The sequence below is a fragment of the Phocoena sinus genome, chromosome 3, assembly GCF_008692025.1.
Source record: "Phocoena sinus isolate mPhoSin1 chromosome 3, mPhoSin1.pri, whole genome shotgun sequence".
NCBI classification, from domain to species: Eukaryota; Metazoa; Chordata; class Mammalia; order Artiodactyla; family Phocoenidae; genus Phocoena; species Phocoena sinus.
The window spans coordinates 135,395,132-135,402,587 of record NC_045765.1 but is presented as its reverse complement, the minus strand read 5'-3'; the positions used below and the strand labels follow the sequence as shown (position 1 = coordinate 135,402,587).

Sequence of the window (7,456 nt, the reverse complement as noted above, 5' to 3'; positions counted from 1 at the left end):
AGTGGAACCTGAGACTGTCCTGTGATGTGCTTTTTCTCCCAGAACTTTAGGGACTCAAGCTGTCCATCCCATGTGAGAAGGGGTGTGTTCTCCAGCCTACACAGGACGGTGAATTGGAACTCAGAAATTTGAACAGAGCTGGGACCCTCACATCTCTACAAGTTTGGTGGATGATTTAATTTTTTAAATTGCCTAATGTTATGGGGAGATAATAAGAAAGCTTGTCCTGTCTCTTCCTCCACTCTATGTGGAAAAAGAAAAAAAATATATATATATATATATATATCCCCAAATAAAGTGAAATTCTAGTCCTATGGCTATGGTGGGCTTGAGGGAAAATTAGCACGTATTGTTAATGCATCATATTGTTCCTGAGACAGTGATTACCATTAGGCCACCTGGTACAGCTAATGCAAAGCTGTTCCTTAAAGCTGTGCCACATATATAGTCTCACAAGAAAGGGAGGACAAAAGCCCCGCTGGAATAAAACGACAGTTAAAAACTAACAACACATATGGAAATCACAGAAATAAATTGCCATAAAAGAGACTGAGCAGACACAATAGGAAGATTAGAGAGACTCAAGAATTTGAGCTACAGAAAGGTAATCTAAAAGGGAGTATAAAAACAATACATATCAGCCTAAAAAACTTTTTTAAACACACAGAGGTTTAAACATGGCTGTGTTGACAGGTGACGCAAGTAATGCATAGACCCTGAGTCTGAAGGTCTATGGGAGGGAGAGATCAGACAGTCTAGACAGGGGGAAAGGAGGATCCATTTAGGGGAAACTATTTGAAGGATAAAAATTTAGTAAAAATAGCCTAATTTTTGTGCATATTACAAAATCATGAGGAATAAGGTTGACCAGATAGAATGAGTCCGTTTCAGTAGGCTAAGCCAAGCTGAAGTAAACAGTGTGGTTAGTGTCCAACATTCATTCCATCACTTCCCTGATAAGTGGCTGCATAATTTGGGAATGAAACTTAGTTTTTGGATGGGTCTGCTTTGTCCACCAGTCCCCTCCCCAAACCATATCTGACCTGCAATGCAATACTTTAATTGTAGGGATTTTGTCATGCCCATATCCCCTTGGCACCCTGTTGCCTCTGTAAATTCTATTCCCTTGCCTACTTCTCCTTACTTTGTTTTCTGAAATTTACAGTGTCCAACTGCATAAAAAACAAAACAAAACACACAAATGAAGCACTTTTAAATATCCCTGCTGCCTTCAAAGCAGTACCTATATAGTAGCATAACAGCCATTTAGAATTCTGATTGGGGTAATGAGAGGGAAGGGAGTACAGTAGGAGTGATGAGTTGATAAATATTTCATAACCAGTTTGGGGGATAAAGGCTGATTTGTAGCCTTTGATGATTTCTATGATGTAAATATTCCCACCGTGGCTGATTTCAAGCTCCAATGTAACAACCAGCTTGCAAAATTTCTGATAATTTAGCACTTGACTATTTCAAACCACTATGAGCTGGCTCCAGCACACTGCTCTCAACCTACCTTCAGAAGGCAGTATTGTACCATCTGAGATGCACTCTTCCAAGGAAGCTGTCCATTGCATTTTTCTAACTGGTTGTATCAACCTATGGATGGTAAATATTCCTCTCAGATTCTAGCAGTAGGGTTACTGCCATCCTAGGTGTTTGATGGCAATGTGGGCTTTGTCTTTGTCTTTATACATATTATAATGGGAAATTGGGAAACAATAAACCAGAGGCTATTTTAAATTGGACTCCCAAGCTATAAAATATTTCTAAATTTATTATTCATTTATTCAACAAAATGTATTAAGCACTTTCTAGGCACAGTTTGTTTTAAACCAACCAACCAAACAATTCCTTCTCCCCCGCTCCCAGAAAATTGTTCTCTAATGTGGTTTTAAAATATTCCATTTCTTTCCTCTGTGTAAATTGAATACAAAGCAATATCTATACACAATAATCGTATTTTGAATGTATAAAACTGGAAGGAAAGAAATCTACTGAAACGTTTAAAATATGACAGATCATGGTAAAACATCTGCAAGTAGAACTTTTTTTCAACAAGCCACTTGAATTTTCCAGTCACAGGATCAGTCATCCACCTATGATAGTAATTAAAATAACTGATTACAGTACTTTTATAATAGAAAAAAAATCTGAAATGTCCATTAATTGGAAAATAGATAACATGTGATAGACCCATAAAATGAAATGTTATACAGCAGAGAGGACGAATAAATCCAAGCTATACAAACCCATATGGGTGAACCTTACAAATTTAATGTTGAAAAAAATTGCCAGAAAATATATATAGTATGATGCTTTTTAAATAAAACTTTTAGACCCTTTATATATACATATTATACATATATATATAATCTGCCATGCGTGGTGGTAATAAACAGCAATTTCATGAAAGAAGTAACCTCAGAAGTTGAAGGAAATGTGTTGCTATTAAAAAGAGAGTCATAATCAGCTTTAACTATATCGGAATGTTTTATTTCTAAGCTGGCGATTAGCGTATAGATTGTTGTTAACATTTTGTTATTTTGGAATGTATAAAATATTCCATAATGCATTTTAGTAATTAAAAATTTAAAATCCATCAACTAAACATTTGTAGCTTCACAAATATTTTTGTGATTTAAGCATTAGTCAACAGAGTATTATCTTGTGCATAAAAATCCTCATTAGTCTTTCCTATTTTTATGTGTGGAAATTAATTTCTTCAATATTTAATTAATAATATGTCATTAATGTTATTAAGGATATTCTACCCCATTCAAATCATAACTTGCAGAGTAAGACATGTACAAAAAATCAGAATTAATAATTAGGAATGAGAGACCCGTGTCATCTTACCTGGAATAAGTATAACGGTGACAGAAATTCAATCTCTCTTTGTTTTCATCATCCACATTTCATCCCAGGAAGATGTACTGTATTTTTCATAATCAAGATTTGTGATGTCATGTGAATGTGTATGCTGCTCCATGTGTGTGCACAAGTATGTGTGCTCATGTATGTGTACGCAGAGAAAAGTGTCTGTGGTATAATTTTTAATTATGGAAATTGATCCAAGGCACAGAACACAAACTGTAATCAAACAGGAATATTTAGTTTCTCTGAACCTAACTAAAATATTGATTAAAGAGACTCAAAGAGATTGATTCTCTGACCTAGAAACCTCTGCTTTGCTAACCTCAGAATTGAAATTATATATTGGATATAAACACTGTTGAGATAACTCTGAATGAGGCTAAGGAGACTATTTCTTCTCCTTCCATTGAATTTTAAGGTCAGATCTAGACAAAAATTGTCTTGCAGTAGGATGGGCTTTGAGGTAAACAAAAACGTAGTTAGCCATAGATTTTCAAAATTCTATCCCCATTGGTCTAGTGGTTAGGATTCTGCGCTCTCAAAATTCTAGACCTTCTTTGGTCACTGACCAGTTTTGTGACCTTACTTCTCTGATATTATTTTTCTATTTCATTTTTTTCTCACTTGTATAAATTATCTGGCATTCTATGTATAATTACATAATCCATACTGATTATACTTGTTATATTTAGTAGAATTAGTTTTCCCTAGGCAACCCATGACTTATGTGTGCCTCAGAATTTCCCCCTGAGATACAAAAAAATTTCCTAGCACTACAAAAAATGAAAAAAGATGTTTCTCTAGTTCATTCTTTGTGGGGGGAAAAAAAGAAAACTTAGATTACTTGCAACCTAAAAAAACAAAGAAAGTGCATGCAGATGTACTTTCCCCAAAATGAGGAGAAATAGGATGATTTACTAATGCCTGAACTTCTCTACTTAGCAAGGGCCATGCAGTTTTTCTTGTATAACGAAATTGGCTTTATCCAATTCTAGCACAACTGTATTTTAAAGAAATAAAATATTTATGACCCTATATGGAAAAATTTATATGCCAAAAATTATAAATTAAGTAGGATTTGTTTACTTTCAAATGGATTTAGCCTAACATTTAAAATATTTAATTTATAAACATTAAATCTTAATTCAAATTTTAAGGTGAACATTTATTGCAGAAGGTGGTATTCAGCTTTATTTGAATTAAAATGTGTATTAATTGACATCTTGCCTACATAAAAATGATGATATTATGGTGATTCTTTTTATTTTGTTTTGTTTCATTTTTAATTAAGGGTTAAGTTGCAGATGTGACCAAACCAGAACCTTGTAGATGAATGAATATTCTGAAATGTATAACTGTAGTTTAATAAAGTAGTGCAGATGGGCTCATGGTGGAAATAAAATATAGTAATACCATCAAAAGACATTTAATCGGTACCTTCATAAGAAATATTGATTTTTTTAGGTTAAAAGCACAGTTAGTTGCCAAATATCATTATTAGTTTGAAGTAGTAAACTCCCTTGCCAAAGCAGTCCAAGAGGGAAAAGTTTCCTTTCTTTCCTCACCACCACCACCAAATTTCCCCCAAACTTAAAGGACAAATTATCCTACAGTTACAAATGCTCAGTTGGCTTCTAGAGTCTTCTGACCTCAAGTATAGAACCCACTTCACATGCCTGCCCAGGTTCCCACGTTCACATCTGCCTGCTAGGCTTCAACAGGGTGCTCACTGGAATGTCCCCGCTGTCACCAGCAGTGCTTCATCTGCCACACCGCCAGTATTTCCGCCCTCCCAGCTGCCAGCTGGCCCAGCACAGTCCTCGCACACCATCCACAAGGGGAAGTACAGTGGCCCACGCACCCAGGCCCAACTTGATAGGACTCACAGTAGCTCTGGTTCTTCCCATCATGGCCAGACTCATATAAAGTATTGTGCAGTGGGACCTGGGACAAGGCTCCACCAGCACCTGATAACACAACTCAGAAGTGTGGGGTTTAACACCCATGGACAAATGTAGGCTAATTAGAGTCAGGAAAATGAAAGAGCCAGCAGATAAATTCCTCTCCTTTCCTTCTCTTTCAGACTGTTGAGTAGCAAGGGTTCCATAAAACCTTCCTCAAAGACTTCCGTACTGATTATGAGAAATATGTTGTGCTTCCTTCTGAAGCTGTGGCTTCTGGACAGTGAACCACCTTTCCTCCTTCTGTGACTCACCTCTTTTTCTCTCACTCTTGTTGCCCGGGCATTGACCCTCCTCATAAAGTCTTAGGACGTAGTCTCTATTTTTCAGGGAGCTTTAAGATATCAAACTTTGGGGCATATCTATTCTTAAATCTGTAAGAAATCTAAAATACTATGATAATAATTAAAAATCTTTCTGTAAAATTCCACTTGGATATCCATAGTTTTCACCCTTTAACAACAATACCCCAAGTTTAAAAAAAAAAAAAAGACAAAGTTCTCCTTAATACAGGAAATTAACCTAGATCAGGAAAAGATCCTATTTTTCTTATAGCTCTGTACCATGTGATGTAAAATACCAATCAGTTTTTAAACTTCAGTCAGGACTGGTAAAGGATAATAAAATAATTAAAAAATATGTTTTACTACTAGAGTTAATCAATGAATTTGGTAAAGTAGCAGGATACAAAATTAATGCACAGAAATCTCTGGCATTCCTATACACTAATGATGAAAAATCTGAAAGTGAAATTAAGAAAACACTCCCATTTACCATTGCAACAAAAAGAATAAAATATCTAGGAATAAACCTACCTAAGGAGACAAAAGACCTGTATGCAGAAAATTATAAGACACTGATGAAAGAAATTAAAGATGATACAAACAGATGGAGAGATATACCATGTTCTTGAATTGGAAGAATCAACATTGTGAAAATGACTCTACTACCCAAAGCAATCTACAGATTCAATGCAATCCCTGTCAAACTACCACTGACATTTTTCACAGAACTAGAACAAAAAATTTCACAATTTGTATGGAAACACAAAAGACCCTGAATAGGGCTTCCCGGGTTGCGTAGTGGTTGAGAGTCCGCCTGCTGAGGCAGGGGACGCAGGTTTGTGCCCCGGTCCGGGAAGATGCCGCAGAGCGGCTAGGCCTGTGAGCCATGGCTGCTGAGCCTGTGTGTCTGGAGCCTGTGCTGTGCAACAGGAGAGGCCACAACAGTGAGAGGCCCGCGTACAGCAAAAAAAAAAAAAAAAAAAAAAAAAAGACCCCCGAATAGGCCAAGCAATCTTGAGAAAGAAAAACGGAGCTGGAGGAATCAGGCTCCCAGACTTCAGACTATACTACAAAGCTACAGTAATGAAGACAGTATGGTACTGCCACTAAAACAGAAAGATAGATCAATGGAACAGGATAGAAAACCCAGAGATAAACCCACGCACATATGGTCACCTTATCTTTGTTAAAGGAGGCAAGAATATACAGTGGAGAAAAGACAGGCTCTTCAATAAGTGGTGCTGGGAAAACTGGATAGCTAAATGTAGAAGAATGAAATTAGAACACTCTCTAACACCATACACAAAAATTAACTCAAAATGGATTAAAGACCTAAATGTAAGGCCAGACACTATAAAACTTTTAAAGGAAAACATAGGCAGAACACTCTATGACATAAATCACAGCAAGACCCTTTTTGACCCACTTCCTAGAGAAATAGAAATAAAAACAAAAATAAACAAATGGGACCTAATGAAACTTAAAAGCTTTTGCACAGCAAAGGAAACCATAAACAAGATGAAAAGACAACCCTCAGAATGGGAGAAAATATTTGCAAATGAAGCAACTGACAAAGGATTAATCTCCAAAATTTACAAGCAGCTCATGTAGCTCAATATCGAAAAAACAAACAACCCAATCCAAAAATGGGCAGAAGACCTAAGTAGACATTTCTCCAAAGAAGATATACAGATTGCCATGCCAGCAAACACATGAAAGGATGCTCAACATCATTAATCATTAGAGAAATGCAAATCAAAACTACAATGAGATATCATCTCATACTGGTCAGAATAGCCATCATCAAAGAATCTACAAACAATAAATGCTGGAGAGGGTGTGGAGAAAAGGGAACCCTCTTGCACTATTGGTGGGAATGTAAACTGATACAGCCACCATGGAGAACAGTATGGAGGTTCCTTAAAAAAACTATAAATAGAACTACCATACAACCCAGCAATCCCACTCCTGGGCATATACCCTGAGAAAACCATAATTCAAAAAGAGTCATGTACCACAATGTTCATTGCAGCTCTCTTTACAGTAGCCAGGACATGGAAGCAACCTAAGTGTCCATCAACATATGAATGGATAAAGAAGACGTAGCACATATATACAAAGGAATATTACTCAGCCATAAAAAGAAATGAAATTGAGTTATTTGTAGTGAGGTGGATGGACCTAGAGCCTGTCATACAGAGTGCAGTAAGTCAGAAAGGGAAAAACAAATACCGTATGCTACCACATATATGTGGAATCTAAGAAAAAAAAAAATGGTCATGAAGTACCTAGGGGTAAGACAGGAATAAAGACACAGACCTACTAGAGAATGGA

At 36.4% G+C, this 7,456-nt stretch overlaps 1 pseudogene; it reads right to left on the bottom strand.

The window, feature by feature from the left end:
* Positions 1-4,623: 4,623 nt before the first annotated feature.
* The window catches only part of LOC116751103, a 58,969-nt pseudogene continuing 56,136 nt past the window's right edge, over positions 4,624-7,456 (bottom strand).